We start from the raw sequence: 17,029 nt of genomic DNA on the forward strand, positions 1-17,029 counted from the left end.
CATGTCCTGGCTATTGTAAATAGAGCTGCAATGAACATTGAATTATGGTTTTGAATTATGGTTTTCTCAGGGTATATGCCCAGTAGTGGGATTGCTGGGTCGTATGGTAGTTCTATTTTTAGGTTTTTGAGGAACCTCCATACTGTTCTCCATAGCGGCTGTATCAATTTACATTCCCACCAACAGTGCAAGAGGGTTCCCTTTTCTCCACACCCTCTCACGCATTTACTGTTTGTAGATTTTTTGATGATGGCCATTCTGACCGGGGTGAGGTGATACCTCATTGTAGTTTTGATTTGCATTTCTCTAATGATTACTGATGTGGAGCATCCTTTCATGTGTTTGTTGGCAATCTGTATATCTGCTTTGGAGAAATGTCTATTTAGGTCTTCTGCCCATTTTTCGATTGGGCTTTTTGTTTTTTTGAGATTTAGCTACATGAGCTGCTTGTATATTTTGGAGATTACTGCTTTGTAAGTTGCTTCGTTTGCAAATATTTTATCCCATTCTGAGGGTGGTGTTTTCGTCTTGTTTATGGTTTCCTTTGCTGTGCAAAAGCTTTTAAGTTTCATTAGGTCCCATATGTTTATGTTTGGTTTTATTTCCATTTCTCCAGGAAGTGGGCCAAAAAGGATCTTGCTGTGATTTATGTCATAGAGCGTCCTGCCTATGTTTTCCCCTAAGAGTTTTATAGTGCCTGGCCTTACATTTAAGTCTTTAATCCATTTTGAGTTCATTTTTGTGTATGGTGCTAGGGAGTGTTCTAATTTCATTCTTTTACATGTAGTTGTCCAGTTGTCCCAGCACCACTTATTGAAGAGGCTGTCATTTGCCATTGTGTATTCTTGCCTTCTTTATCAAAGATAAGGTGACCATAAGTGCGTGGGTTTATCTCTGGGCTTTCTATCCTGTTCCATTCATCTGTATTTCTGTTTTTGTGCCACTACCATACTGTCTTGATTACTGTGGCTTTGTAGTATAGTCTGAAGTCAGGGAGCCTGATTCCTTCTGCTCCGTTTTTCTACCTCAAGATTGCTTTGGCTATTCAGGGTCTTCTGTGTTTCCACAGAAACTGTGAAATTTTTGTTCTAATTCTGTGAAAAATGCCAGTGGTAGTTTGATAGGGATTGCATTGAATCTGTAGATTGATTTGGGTAGTACAGTCATTTTCACAATACTGATTCTTCCAATCCAAGAACATGGTGTATCTCCATCTGTTTGTATCACCTTTAATTTCTTTCATCACTACCTTATAGTTTTCGGCATACAGGTCTTTTGTCTCCTTAGGTAGGTTTATTCCTAGATATTTTATTCTTTCTGTTGCAAGGGTAAATGGGAGTGTTTCCTTAATTTCTCTTCCAGATTTTCATCATTAGTGTATAGGAATGAAAGAAATTTCTGTGTATTAATTGTGTATCCTGCTACTTTACCAAATTCATTGATCAGCTCTAGTAGTTTTCTGGTAGTATCTTTAGGATTCTCAACGTACAGTATCATGTCATCTGCAAACAGTGACAGTTTTACTTCTTCTTTTCCGATTTGGATTCCTTTTATTTCTTTTTCTTCTCTGACTGCTGTGGCTAAAACTTCCAAAACCATGTTGAATATTAGTGGTGAGAGTGGGCAACCTTGTCTTGTTCCTGATCTTAGTGAAAATGGTTTCAGTTTTTCACCAATTGAGAATGATGTTGGCTGTGGCTCTGTCATATATGGCCTTAATTATGTTGAGGTAAGTTCCCTCTATGCGTACTTTCTGGAGATAGGTATTGAATTTTGTTGAGAGCTTTTTCTGCACCTACTGAGATGATGATATGGTTTTTCTCCTTCAATTTGTGAATATGGTGTATCACATTGATTGATTTACTATACTGAAGAATCCTTGCATTCCCAGGATAAACCCACTTGATTATGGTGTCGATTCTTTTAATGTGCTGCTGGATTTTGTTTGCTAGTATTTTGTTAAGAAGTTTTGCATCTATGTTCATCAGTGATATTGGCCTGTAGTTTTCTTTTTTTGTGCCATCTTTGTGTGGTTTTGGTAGCAGGGTGATTGTGGCCTCATAGAATGAGTTTGGGAATGTTCCTCCCTCTGCTATATTTTGGAAGAGTTTGAGAAGGATAGGTGTTAGCTCTTCTCTAAATGTTTGATAGAATTCTCCTGTGAAGTCATCTTGTCCTGAGCTTTGGTTTGTTGGAAGATTTTTAATCACCGTTTCAATTTCAGTGCTTGTGATTGGTCTATTTATATTTTCTATTTCTTCCTCATTCAGCCTCAGAAGATTGTGCTTTTCTAAGAATTTGTCCATTTCCTTCAGGTTGCCCATTTTATTGGCATATAGCTGCTTATAGTAATCTCTCATGATCCTTTGTATTTCTGCAGTGTCAGTTGTTACTTCTCCTTTTTCATTTCTAATTCTGCTGATTTGAGTCTTCTCCCTTTTTTTCTTGATGAGTCTGGCTAATGGTTTACCAATTTTGTTTATCTTTTCAAAGAACCAGCTTTTAGTTTTATTGATCTTTGCTGTCATTCCCTTCATTTCTTTTTCATTTATTTCTGATCTGATCTTTATGATTTCTTTCCTTCTGCTGACTTTGGGGTTTTTTTGTTCTTCTTTCTCTAATTGCTTTAGGTGTAAGGTTAGGTTGTTTATTTCAGATTTTTCTTGTTCCATGAGGTAGGATTATATTGCTATAAACTTCCCTCTTAGAACTGCTTTTGGTGCATCCCACAGGTTTTGGGTTGTCGTGTTTTCATTGTCATTTGTTTCTAGGTATTTTTTGATTTCCTCTTTGATTTCTTCAGTGATCTCTTGGTTATTCAGTAGTGTATTGTTTAGTCTCCATTTTTTTTTTTTTTAACAGATTTTTTCCTGTAATTGATATCTAGTCTCATAGCACTGTGGTCAGAAAAGATACTTGATATGATTTCAATTTTCTTAAATTTACCAAGGCTTGACTTGTGACCCAAGATATGATCTATCCTGGAGAATGTTCCATGATCACTTGAGAGGAGAGTGTAATCTGCTGTTTTGGGATGGAATGTCCTATAAATATCAATTAAATCCATCTTGGTTAATGTATCATTTAAAGCTTGTGTTTCCTTATTTATTTTCATTTTGGATCATCTGTCCTTTGGTGAAAGTGGGGTGTTAAAGTCCCCTACTATTATTGTGTTATTGTCGATTTCCCCTTTTATGGCTGTTAGCATTTGCCTTATGTATTGAGGTGCTCCTATGTTGGGTGTGTAAATATTTACAATTGTTTTATCTTCTTCTTGGATTGATCCCTTGATCATTATGTATAGTCCTTCTTTGTCTCTTGTAATAGTCTTTATTTTAAAGTCTATTTTGTCTGATATGAGAATTGCTACTCCAGCTTTCTTTTGATTTCCATTTGCATGGAATATCTTTTCCATCCCCTCAGTTTCAGTCTGTATGTGTCCCTAGGTCTGAAGTGGGTCTCTTGTAGTCAGCATATATATGGGTCTTGTTTTTGTATCCATTCAGCCAGTCTGTGTCTTTTGGTTGGAACACTTAATCCATTTTCATTGAAGGTAATTACTGATATGTATGTTCCTATTACCATTTTCTTAATTGTTCTGGGTTTTTATTGTAAGTCTTTTCCTTCTCTTGTGTTTCCTGCCTTGAGAAGTTCCTTTAGCATTTGTTGTAGAGCTGGTTTTGTGGTGCTAAATTCTCTTAGCTTTTGCTTGTTTGTAAAGATTTTAATTTCTCTGTTGAACCTGAATGAGATCCTTGCTGAGTAGAGTAATCTTGGTTGTAGGTTTTTCCCTTTCATCACTTTAAATATGTCCTGCCACTCCCTTCTGGCTTTCAGAGTTTCTGCTGAAAGATCAGTTGTTAACCTTATGGGGATTCCGTTGTATGTTAATTGTTGATTTTCCCTTGCTGTTTTTAATTTTTCTTTGTATTTAATTTTTGATAATTTGATTAATATGTTTCTTGTCTTATGTATTGAGGTGCATGTTTCTCCCTGGGTTTATCCTGTATGGGACTCACTGCACCTATTGGACTTGATTGACTATTTCCTTTCCCATATTAGGGAAGTTTTCAACTATAATCTCTTCAAATATTTTCTCAGTCCCTTTCTTTTTCTTTTCTTCTGGGACCCCCTATAATTCGAATGTTGTTGCATTTAATGTTGTCCCAGAGGTCTCTGAGACTGTCCTCATTTCTTTTCATTCTTTTTTCTTAATTCTGCTCTGCAGTAGTTATTTCCACTATTTTATCTTTTAGGTCACTTACCCGTTCTTCTGCCTCAGTTATTCTGCTATTGATTCCTTCTAGAGAATTTTTAATTTCATTTATTGTTTTGTTCATCATTGTTTGTTTGCTCTTTAGTTTTTCTAGGTCCTTGTTAAACATTTCCTGTATTTTCTCCATTCTATTTCCAAGATTTTGGATCATCTTTACTATCATTACTCTGATTTCTTTTTCAGGTAGACTGCCTATTTTCTCCTCAGTTGTTTGTTCTGGTGGGTTTCTACCTTGCTCCTTTATCTGCTGTATATTTCTCTGTCTTCTATTTTGCTTAACTTACTGTGTTTGGGGTCTCATTTTTGCAGGCTGCGGGTTTGTAGTTCCCATTGTTTTTGATGTCTGCCCCCAATGGATGAGGATGGTTCAGTGGCTTGTGTAGGCTTCCTGGTGAAGTGGACTGGTGCCTGTGTTCTGATGGATGAGGCTGGATCTTGTCTCTCTGGTGTGCAGGGCTGTGTCCGGCAGTGTGTTTTGGGGTGTCTATGAACTTATAATTTTAGGCAGCCTCCCTGCTAATGGGTGGGGTTGTGTTCCTGTCTTGCTAGTCGTTTGGCATGGGGTGTCCAGCACTGTAGCTTGCTGGTTGTTGGGTGGAGCTGGGTCTTATCGTTGAGACGGAGATCTCTGGGAGAGCTCTTGCCAAATGATATTACGTGGGGCCAGGAGGTCTCTGGTGGTCCAATGTCCTGAACTCGGCTCTCCCACCTCCGAAGCTCAGGTCTGACAGCCAGCCAGAGCACCAAGACCTTGTCAGCCATACGGCTATTTTGGACTCAGCCGAATATGGAGCAAAGCAACAAAATGGATTGGATCAGTGACTCTCAATTTTTAGGGCATCAGAACCACTTGGGGGGCTTGTGAAAACACAGGTTGCTGGGCCTGCACCTCAGAATTTCTGGTCCAGAATTTTTCATTCAGACTTTTGTGATTCTGACCTTTTGGCCTAGAGAAAAGTTTGACTGTTTCTGAGCTGTCTGGCTCTGCAGAACGTTGCTCTCTCCCCAGCTCTAGGAATATTCTTCTGCCTTCCTCACTAGGGGCTGTGGGAGGATGAGCTGGGGCCCTGTACTCCCAATTAGCCAGATGAGGAAACTGAAGTTGAGAGCAACCAGAAAACTTGCCCCAGGTACACAGGGTGTAAGAAGTAGACTCAGGTGCCAAATCAAGTCCTCTACCAACAGGGCCACTGTCATGCTGCCTCTTCTTGCCTTGAAGATAATGAAGCAGAGTCTCCGGTCCAGGTGGTCTCAACATCACATTACTCTCTAAAGGCGAGTCCTCGGAACCAGCTCCTACTGTGGGAGCGGTGGGCAGAATACCAGAATCTTTTATTTTTAAGACGATGTAATAACATTAATTTTTTCCAATCATTCATTTTAGGTGGATGATTTCTACCCTGGTTAAAGGCGAGATACATATATAGTATAGTGGTGTATGGTATACACCGTATTTAGTCTTTTAAGAATAACACTTCAGATTATGCAAATTTAGTCTTTTCCAGACCCTGTTAGAAAACTGTAACAAGAAGTAAAAAATGCCCATTGTTTGAAAGTTAAGTATTACACTTCCAAATAACATAAAGGACAAAGACCAAAATTCTAATGAAAACTAGTAACATTTTAGAAGTAAATTACAACAGAAGTATTTCATATCAAAACTTGTGGGATATAGCTGAAATAGTACTTAGGGAGAAATTTAAATGCAGATATTATCAAAATAAAGGCTACAACTTAATGAACGAGCATCTACTCTCAAAGGTTAGGAAAAGATCAGCAAAACTAAGTATATTTTTAAACATTTTATAGCAGTATCTTATTTTTAAAAATTCTGGGTTTTTTTGCTGTTTTCTATGATTTTGTATATTGTTTCTATATCCAGGAATTTTGCTAAATTCTCTTTTTAATTCCAACAATTTCTCTGTATTTTCCTTTTAATTCTCTACATATACAATTATAACACCTGCAAATGACAGTTGTTTCTTCCTTTCTATTCAAAAATCTCTCTCTCTCTCTCTCTCTCTATATATATATGTACATCTATTGAAAATATATACACATATACACAATATACATATACATATATATATACACATATATATATATTTAGGCTCACTGTGCTGACAAACACTTCTAGTCTGTAGCTGAATATAACGGTGAAGAATAAAATAATGAAAAATATAATGGTGAAAGTGGGCACCATTTTCTTCTTCCTCATTTTAAAGGAAAACTTTCAGTGTTTCAACATTAAACATGATACTTCCTGATGACTTTCTATGCCCACAGATTGTGGGCCACACTGGGCCCACTGCCTGTCTTTGTATAGTCTACAAACTAAGAATGGTTTTGCATTTTTTTAATTGAAGTATAGTTGATTTACAATATTGTGTTAGTTTCAGGTATACAGCATAGTGATTCAGTTATTATTTTTTTGCAGATTATATTCCATTATAGGTTATTATAAGATATTGAATATAATTCCCTGTGCTATAGAGTAAATTCTTATTGTTTATTTTATGTAGAGTGGTTTGTATGTGGTAATACCATACTCCTAATTTGTCCCCCGACCTGCTTTGGTGACCGTAAGCTTCTTTCTTTTTTTTAAATAAATAAATAAATTTATTTATTAATAAATAATTTTATTTTAGTTATTTATTTTATTTATTATTTATTAAATTTATCAAAATAAATTTATTTATTTATTTTTGGCTGCATTGGGTCTTTGTTGCTGCACACGGGCTTTCTCTAGTTGCAGTGAGCGGGGGCTGCTCTTCGTTGTGGTGCAAGGGCTTCTCATCACAGTGGCTTCTCTTGTTGTGGAGCACGGGCTCTAGGTGCTCAGGCTTCAGTAGTTGCAGCCCGTGGGCTCAGTAGAAAACAGAGAAAATTCTCTGATTTATGTCAGAGAATGTTATGCCTATGTTCTCTTCTAGGAGTTTTATGGTATCGTGTCTTACACTTAGGTTTTTAAACCATTTTGAATGTATTTTTGTATATGTTGTCAGGGAATGTTCTAATTTTATTAATTTACATGCAGCTGTCCAGCTTTCCTAACATCACCTGTTGAAGAGATTATCTTTCCTCCATTGTATATTCTTGTCTCCTTTGTTGTAGATCAACCACAGGTGCATAGTTTATTCCTGGGTTCTCTATTCGATTCCATTGATCTGTATGTCTGTTTTTGTGTCAATTGCATGCTGTTTTGATTACTGCAGCTTTGTAGTATAGTCTGAAGTCTGAAAGAATTATACCTCCAGCTTTGTTCTTTTTTTCTCAGGATTTCTTTGGCAATTCTGGATCTTTTGTGGTTCCATATACATTTTAGGATTAGTTGTTCTAGTTCTGTGAAAAATGTCATAGGTATTTTGATAGGGATTGCATTTAATCTGTAGATTGCTTTGGGTCGTATGGACATTTTTAACAATATTAATTTTTCCAATCCAAAAGCATGGTATATTTTTCCATTTCTTTGAATCATCTTCAATTTCCTTTTTCAATATTTTGTAGTTTTCAGTGCATAGGTCTTTCACCTCCTCCGTTAAGCTTATTCCTAGTTATTTTTTCTTTGATGTGATTTTAAATGGAATTTAAAAAAAATTCTTTCTGATATTTCATTATTAGTATAAAGAAATGCAACAGATTTCTGTATATTAATCTTGTATCCTGCTACCATGATAAATTCATTTATTAGTTCTAATAGTTTTTGTGTGAAGATTTCAGGGTTCTCTATGTAGAGTATCATGTCATTTCCAAATAGTTACAGTTTTATCTCTTCCTTTATAATTTGGATACCTCATTTCTTTTTCTTGTCTGATTTCTGTGGCTAGGACTTCCAATACTATGTTGAATAGAAGTGGTGAGATTGGGCATCCTTGTCTTGTTTTTGAATTTAGTGGGAAAGCATTTAGCTTTTCACTGTTGAGTATTACATTGGCTGTAGGCTTGTCATAAGCAGCTTTTATTATGTTGAGATATGTTCCCTCTATACCCACTTTGGTAAGAGTTTTTATCATGAATGGATACTGAATTTTTTTAAATGCTTTTTCTGCATCTGTTGAGTTGATCATGTGGTTTTTGTCTTTTCTTTTGTTAATATAGTGCATCACAATGATTAATTTGAGTATGCTGAACTATCCTTGTGACCCTGGAATGAATCCAATTTCATCATGGTGTATGATCCCCTTAATGTATTGCTGGATTCGGTTTGCTAATATTTTGTTGAGGATTTTTGCATCTGTATTCATCAAAGATTATCGACTGGTAATTTTTTTTCTGTAGTGTCTCTGTCTGGTTTTGGTATCTGGGTGATGGTTGCCCCACAGAATTAATTTGGGAATGTTCCCTTCTCTTCAATTTTTTGGAATAATTTGAGAAGGACAGGTATAAATTCTTTGTATGTTTGGTAGAATTCCCCAGTGAAGCCATCTGGTCCTAGACTTTGGTTTGCAGGGAGGCTGGTTTTTTGTTTTTGTTTTTACTACAGATTCTATCTCACTTCTAGTGATTGGTATGTTCAAATTATGTGTTTCTTCTTGATTCAGTTATAGCAGTTATGCTTCTAGAAACTTGTCCATTTCTTCTAGGTTGTCCAATTTGTTGGCATGTAACTGTTCATAGTATGCTCTTATGATTTTTTAGTATTTCTGTGGTATCAGTTGTTATTTCTCCTCTTTCATTTCTTATTTGTTTAGTTGGATCCTCTTTTCTTCTTGGTGAGTCTGCCTGGAGGTCTGTCAATTTTGCTCATCTTTTCAAAATACCAGCTCTTGGTTTTATTGATCTATTGGTTTTTTGATCTCTATTTATTTCCTCTCTGATCTTTATTATTTCCTTCCTTCTGCTGACATTGGGTTTTGTTTGTTCTTTTTCCAATTCTTTTAGTTGGTAGGTTAGGTTGTTTGAGATTTTTCCTGTTTCTTGAATAAGGCCTGTATCACTATGAACTTCCCTCCTAGAACTGTTTTTGCTGCATCCATAGATTCTGTAAAGTTGTGTTTTCATTTTTGTTTGTCTCTAAGTATTTTATGATTTCTTCTTTGATTTCATTATTGACGCATTGGATTTTTAGTAGCATGTTGTTTAGTATCCAAGTGGTTGTTCTTTTCCTGTTTTTCATTCTGTGGTTGATTTCTAGTTTCATACTGTTGGGGTCAGAAAAAATGCTTGAAATAATTTCTATTCTCTTAAATTTACTGAGGCTTGTTTTCTGACCTAATGTGTGGTCCATCCTAAAGAACATTCCATGCACAACTGGAAAGAAAGTGTACTCTTTTTTGGATGTAGTGTCCTGTAGATATTAATTAAGTCCAACTAATCTACTACGTCATTTAGGACCTCTGTTGCCTTATTAATTTTCTGTCTGGATGATCTGTCCATTGATGTCAGTGGAGTGTTAAAGTCTCCTACTATTATTGTGTTATTGTCAATTTCTCCCTTTATGTCTGTATTTGTTTTATATATGTAGGTGCTCCTATATTGGGAGCATGTATGTTAATGAGTATAATATTCTCCTCTTGTACTGATTCCTTTATCACTATACAATGCCCTTCTTTATCTTTCTATTTATTTATTTATTTGGTTGCACCGGTTCTTAGTTTCAGCAGGCAGGCTCCTTAGTTGCAGCCTGCCTGGTCCTTAGTTGCAGCACGTGGGCTACTTAGTTGCAGCAGGTGGGCTCCTTAGTTGCGGCTTGCTGGCTCCTTAGTTGTGGCACATGGGCTCCTTAGTTGTGGCTTGACAGCTCCTTAGTTGTGGCATGCAGCCTCCTTAGCTGTGGCAATGTGAACTCTTAGTTGTGGCATGCATGTGGGATCTAGTTCCCTGACCAGGGATTGAAACCGGGCCCCCTGCATTGGAAGGTGAAGTCTTAACCACTGGACTGCCAGCGAAGTCCCCCTATTACGTGTTTTTGATTTGCGGTTACCACAGAGTTCTAGTGTGTTGACTTATAACTATATCTACTTGCTTTAAACTGACAGTCATTCAAGTTCAAACACATTACACAAGATCTACATTTTATATTCCCCTCCCCCACATTTCATAATTTTGATGTTCTATTTTACATTTTCATCCTTTTATTTTACTGTTTATTATAATCATAATCACTTATACAATTTTTTTTTTTTACTGTTTTTTCATCTACATCTTGCTCATTTAAGTGACCTTCAATCTTTACTATATATTGCCTTTCCTATTGTGATTTTTCCCTTTCCTATAGATTCTTGCTTCTTTTCTATTTAGAGAAGCTCCTTCAATATTTCTTTCAGGATAGGTGTAGTATTGCTGAAATCTTCTAATTTTTGCTTGTCTGAGAAATTCTTTATCCCTCCTTCTATTCTAAATGAAAATCTTGCTGGGTAGAGTATCCTAGGTTGCAGGTTTTTCCCTCAGGACTTTGAATATATCATGTTATTCCATTCTGGCCTGCAAAGTTTCTGCAGAGAAATCAGCGTTATCTTTATGGAAGTTCCCTTGTAATGGACTCTTTGTTTTTCTCTTGCTGTATTTAGAACCCGCTCTTTAACTTTCACCATTTTAATTATGATATGTCTACATGTGGGTCTGTTTGGGTTCATCTTGTTTGGGATCCTCTGTGCTTCCTGTACCTGTGTATGTTTCCTTCTTTAGGTTTGGGAAGTTTTCAGCTATAATTTCTTTAAATACATTTTCGATCCCCTTCTCTCCCATTTCTCCTTCTGGAACTCCTATTATGCATAGGTTGGCACATTTTATATTATCCCATAGGTCTCATATATTGCTTTTTTCTTTTCATTTGTCTTTCTCTCTGCTGTTCTGATTGGGTGATGTCCATTATTCTATCTTCCAGATCACTTATTCATTCTTCTGTGTCATTTAGTTGGCTATTTGTTGCTTCCAAATTGGTTTTTACCTCAGCAATTGAGATGTCCTTTTTTTTTTTTTTTGAATTGTCTATTTTTGACTGGTTTATCTTTACAGTTTCTAGTTCCTTGTTACAGTGATCTGCTTTCCTATCAATAATCCTTCTTAATTCAGTTAGCATTTTTATTATCACCTTTTTGAACTTGGGGTCTGGTAGACTGGTGAGCTCTCTTTCATTATTTGTTCTTTCAGGGAATTGCTCTTGTTCTTTCAATTGGGAGTAGTTCGTCTGCCTTTCCATTTTACTTAACTTTCTCTGTCTCTATGAATTTAGGAGAGACTGTTATTGACTACAATCTTATAGGGATGTTTTCATGCGGGAGTGTCCCTGTGCAGACTATGTGTGTCCAATGCCTTTGGTGCAAGGGCTGGTTTTGGTGTGAATGCCAGCCACATCTTTCCTCAGGGTATGCTGGCCATTATCCTCTTGATCAGGAGGGGGTGGGGGTGGGGGGGAGAGGGGTGGCAGTTGGTGCTGGAGGATCTAAAGCCTGTTCAGGGCATAAGGCAGGACTCCCTCTCTGCTCCATGGCTATTGCCACCCTGTCAGGGACAGGGTCTGCTCCTCAGTTGTCGGAGTAGAAGCCCTGAGGGTCGGGCTTGACCAGGCTCTGTTGCCCCTGAGTGTGTGCCCTGCCCCAAAGGAAGTGAGTGCTGAAGCGAATGAGGCCTGTGCACTCACAGAGGACCTACATGCCGCCTGTGTAGGCATCTGCGGCTCCACTTAGAAGCAGGCTGAGGTTGCATCCCTTCCTCTGTTGTGTTCATCCCAGATCTAGCACAAGGCTATAGTGTGGAGTAGGCTGGGGGTCAGGGTACTGTGGCTGCAGGAATTGAGGCTGCACTGCTGCCAGAGATATGGGCTGCCTCTGTGGCAGTCTTCTCCCAGGACTTGTCTGCCCCAGATCTAACGCTAATCTGCAGTGTGCAGTGAGTGGGAACAGGGCACTCTCACTGGGAGACCAACTGCTGCATGCTCCTGTGTGTGCTGACAAGGGTCACCGCCACCCCAGGCCCACAGTCTGTCTCTGCGTCTTTTCCCAGAGCCTGGTTGGCCCAGATCTCATGCCAGGCTGTGGTATGGAGCAAGCGGGGCCAGGGTGTTTGCCCCATTCAGACTGGGGAGTATGGTGAGGTGGCAGACACCAGTGCAGGGCTTTCTCCACCCTGACTATTGGCAAGTCAGCATGTGCACGCTCCTTGCAAGTAGAGTCTAGGCTGCTCTAGCCCTTCTGTCTGTCCCAGTGGTTCTCTCAGAAGGTAAGGGGGCTTGTCTCCTCTGTGCAGTATCTTAGGACTGGGATGCCCAGATTGTAGCTCAACCTGCTTGCTCTCCAGGGCAAGGGTCCTTCCATGCAGACCTTCTCCTTTCAGATCCTTCCCAGGGGTGCAGGTCCTGACCTGATATCTTTTTTTTCCATCCTACCCAGTTATAGGAAAATATTTCTTGCAGCTTTGGTTGTATGGGAGTTCTGTCAGTTTCCAGTTAGTTCTCCATGAGAATTACTCCACATGTATTTTTGACGTGTTTGTGGGGGAAGGTGAGCTCCATGTCTTCCTACTCTGCCATCTTGATCCCGCTCCTTGCTTTTACATTTTTAAACGGTTGAAAACATTTTTCAAAGAATGACATTTTGAGACATGAGAAAATTATATGAAATTCAAATTTCAGTGTCCATAGATCAATTTTTATGGGAACACAGCCACACTGGTTTGTGTTCATATTGTCTATGGCTCCTTTCATACTGCAGAGGTGGACCTGAGTGCTTGCAAAACAGACAGTAGATGGTATGTGACACAGATCACCTTGCACTACTTTGGTGCACTACAAATTGCAGTGACACAATTATAACCTGATAGAATTCTGAGTCCTATGTGTATTGTCACATCATGGCATTTTATTATTTTTTATTTCCAGCAGAAACCCATCATGTCAAAACAAGAGAAAAAAAAGAGAAAAGTGAACTTCGAATGTTGTGTTTTTAAGGCACAGTGGAGTGTGGATTACACCGCTATTGAATTAGATGGTAATGCATTATGTTTATGATGCAATGACAGAATACAAAGATACATTAACATTACCAGACTAAGCACTCATCACAATATTTTCAACTCACAGGAAAGCAATGGTCAGAAAAATCAGAAATTTAAAATTATAGCAGAATGAGGTTTTACTTACAAAAGTAAGTTTCTGAGTGGCTCATTTGTTAGACAAGCAAAGAAACTGTCTATTGGTAATGGATTAACTAAATCATTTTAGATTGCAGTAGCTGAAGAAATGTGTCCAAAAAAAAAACTTGTTTAAGACAATTAGCCTTTTGGCAAGAACAGTTGCTTAAAGAGTTGAGTGTGTTGGGAATAACACCAACAGTTAATTTAAAACAAGGCAAATACTTTTGAGTGGTTTTCTTTGAGTCTTGATAAGTCAACAGATGTTACTAATACAACTCAGTTGTTTATTTGAGGAGTCAATGGCAAGTTTGAAGTGATAAAGAATTAGCTTCTACGAATAGTTTGCATGAAACAACTACAGGCTAGAATATTTTCAAAGACATTACTGAGAAAGCAATAATCCAATACAATGTATTTTTATGCCACATTGGGGTATAAAAATATGTATGGGGAAAAATGGCTTGGACAAATTTACAATTTTACTTAAAAATGTAAGTTGTTTAAAGCCTATGAGTATTCACTGTATTATTCTTTTGCAAGTATTTTGCGCGTGCGCGCGCACACACACACACACACACACACACTTGAATCATGTGTTTTAGAACCAATAGTGTTAATGGTGAACTTCATCTTCTCCAGTGGATTTAACCATTACTATTTCTGAGTTTTTATCAGGAACAGTAGCTAAAAATCCTGACTTGCCCACACAGCAGGTTAATGGCTTAGCAATGGTAAAGTTTTATTATGATATTTTGATCTCAGAGCCAAGACTGAAATTTTTCTAAATCAAAATTGCCCTCAACTACCATTATTATTATTATTATTATTATTATTATTATTATTATTATTTTGGCTGTGCTGCATGGCATGTGGGATCTTACTTCCCTGACCAGGGATCAAACCTGTGCCCCCTGCATCAGGAGCACATAGTCTTAACCACTGGATTGCCAGGGAACTCCCTCAACTACCATTATTAAACACTGAATGGCTTTAGAAATTAGCTTTTGCTGCACATTTGATACTGTTTCTTAATAAATTCAACCTAAAATTATAAGGCAAAAGCAGAACTTATTTGAAACCGTTGGAAGGAAGGAAGGGAGGAAGGGAGGGAGGGAGAAAAGAAAAGAAACAACAGGCCCAAAATGGAGTCACTTGTGCTAAGCCTCACATCAACAAACCAAAACTTAATAACTAACCTAACTGCAGTTTCAGCTTCTCCCAGGAGTGGAATTTTAAACCAATCAGTCTGGAATTTCCTGATCAACAGTAATGAGGTAATGTGCATGATAGATTGATCACCCCCACCCCCCCACCCCCACCCCCAACCCCCGCCTCCCTCAAAGGAAGGTGACCTTGCCTGAAATAATCCTTTCTTTTGTTTTTGACTTTCTTGTCCCACTCTTTTTCTGCCTTCAAAAACCTTCCATTTTGTACAGCTCCTCAGAGCACTTTTCTACTTTCTAGATGGGATGTTGCCCAATTCATGAATCATTTAATAAAGCCATTTAGGTCTTCAAATTTACTCAGCTGAATTTTGTTTTTTAAACAACACTGTGGTAAAGTTATTGGAACTACTAATGTTGTTTGAATAATAACATCAAGCTGCTTTATTTACTTCCTGTGCTATCAAAACTTGAAACAAGAAGTAAGATCTCCATCCCCACATAAATCTGCAAGGGATATTTTTTCATAGCCTAATCTATAGTTCTAGCATGGTGCTTTGGACTACTCCCCTTGGGCAAGCCCTGGTCTTGACTTCTGCCCCTATGCCCCAGTAGAAAGCCATAAACAGCCCAAGTTTAATCAAGGGAAGAAAAATGCCCTCAGTGCAAAAGTGGCTTTGGCCCACAACTGCTCCTAAATTCCCTTTTTTTTTTCGCAACTTGTCTGATAGTTCCTTTAAACTGTTCAAAGAACAGTTTAAAGGTGATTTACATTTTAACCAGCATTTTTAGTTGTTTTCAAAGGAAGAGTTCTTTCTGAATAACTTGCCCACCAGTAATAGAAACAGAAGTCTGAGCAACTGCAAGCAGATAGAATAGTGAGTCTCCAGAGAAAGAGAACCAGGCACGGCCTTGACAGGTCATTTTTGGCCTAGGTCATTTTGTGATCTAAGCCTGGCCACACTGCTTGTCCTTGTACAGGTCTCAGTAATTAATGACCTTAAGGAAACAAAAGAATGCAGAATCAAATGACTGTTATCAATAGCAAAGATAATAAATCAATTGTAAAATCTCCCAGTTCTGTTTCAGTGGTAAAGATTAGCCAGAAGTGCTCAACTACCAGATCAACTGGAACCTAATGGATGATGATTTTGACCTTTTCTGACCCTTGTGATTTCAATCAACTAAAGCTTGGACTCTGTTGACTTTTGCCCTAATTCTATGCTGAATTCTCTTCTGCCCAAGCCCCTTCATGAATATATGCCCTTATCTTAAAACTTCCCCAATTTTGCTATTCGGGGAGACACTGGTTTGGGAAAGGTCCCTGGTGTTCTTACTTTCTTCAAGTAATATAAATCCTTCTCCCAATCTTTGGCTTGATTGTGTCTTTTGGTTCGACACCACCAAGAGGTGAACCCAGTTTACAGGTAACACAGTTACTTTTTAAAGCACCAGTTGTCCTTTTTTCATAGTTATGTGGCAGCTAATGACAGCAGTCCTCCTAAAATGCAAGAAACTAAACAATAGATCCTAGCAAACCATGTGGGTGAAGTGTAGTCCCACAGAGAGTTTCTATGTGAACCCAGAGCTATGGCATCTCCCACCTACATAAAACTAAGTAACACAGAGAGAGTAAATGGCATGATTGATTAACATACCATTTAAAGTATCAGTAGTTATCTAGAAAGAATTAGGTTGCATCCCCACCTCACTTCTTATACTAAAGTAAACTTTACACAGATTAGGAGTTAAACATAAAAAATAAACCCACTAATGTACTAGAAAAATATATTGGAAAACTTGTTAACTTTAGGGAGGATTTCTCTATGCTAGAAAACTCAGAAGTCATAAAAGAAAATGCTGATAAATTCAGCTGCATAAAACAAAACAACAACAAAAACTTCTTCATAGCAAAAAACCTAAACATAGTAAAAAAGCAAGTAACAAAGACATCAAAGTGGAAAAAATATCTCAACTCACATCACTGACCAGTAGTTCCCAAACATTAGTGTGTATCAGAGCTACCTGGAAAACCCCAAATTGGTGGATTTCTGATACAAGGTCCTGTATAATGCATGATAATTTGCATTTCTTACAAGTTCCCCTGTAATGCTGATGCTGCTGGTCCAGGAATCACACTTTAAAAACCACTCATAGACAAAAGGCTAATTGCTGCTTTCATATGTAGACAGGTATTAGATCCTATATTAAAATAATTAGAAAAAGACCAATGTACTAATGGAAAATACGCAAAGAGCTTGAACAGACAGGTCAAAGAAAAGGAAATACAACTGTCCTCCAAACGTATGAAAACATACTCAAGACCCCTCAGCATGAGAGAAAAGCATGTTTTCAAAACATAACAAGATATCATTTTTCACCTTTTGGGGTAATAATTAGTGCTGGCAAGGGTGTGGGAAAACAGGCACTGTCACACATTGCTGTAAGGCATGTAAATTGTTATTGCCACTGTGCAAGGCATTATCTACCAAAATTTTAAATGCATATGTCTTTTGAA

At 37.8% G+C, this 17,029-nt stretch overlaps 1 protein-coding gene across 5 annotated transcripts in view; it reads right to left on the bottom strand.

The window, feature by feature from the left end:
* Positions 1–17,029, bottom strand: part of EML5 (EMAP like 5) — a 163,531-nt gene that overhangs the window by 97,851 nt on the left and 48,651 nt on the right. The window lies entirely within an intron of this gene.

Source organism: Orcinus orca, chromosome 2 (genome assembly GCF_937001465.1).
Source record: "Orcinus orca chromosome 2, mOrcOrc1.1, whole genome shotgun sequence".
Classification (NCBI taxonomy): Eukaryota; Metazoa; Chordata; class Mammalia; order Artiodactyla; family Delphinidae; genus Orcinus; species Orcinus orca.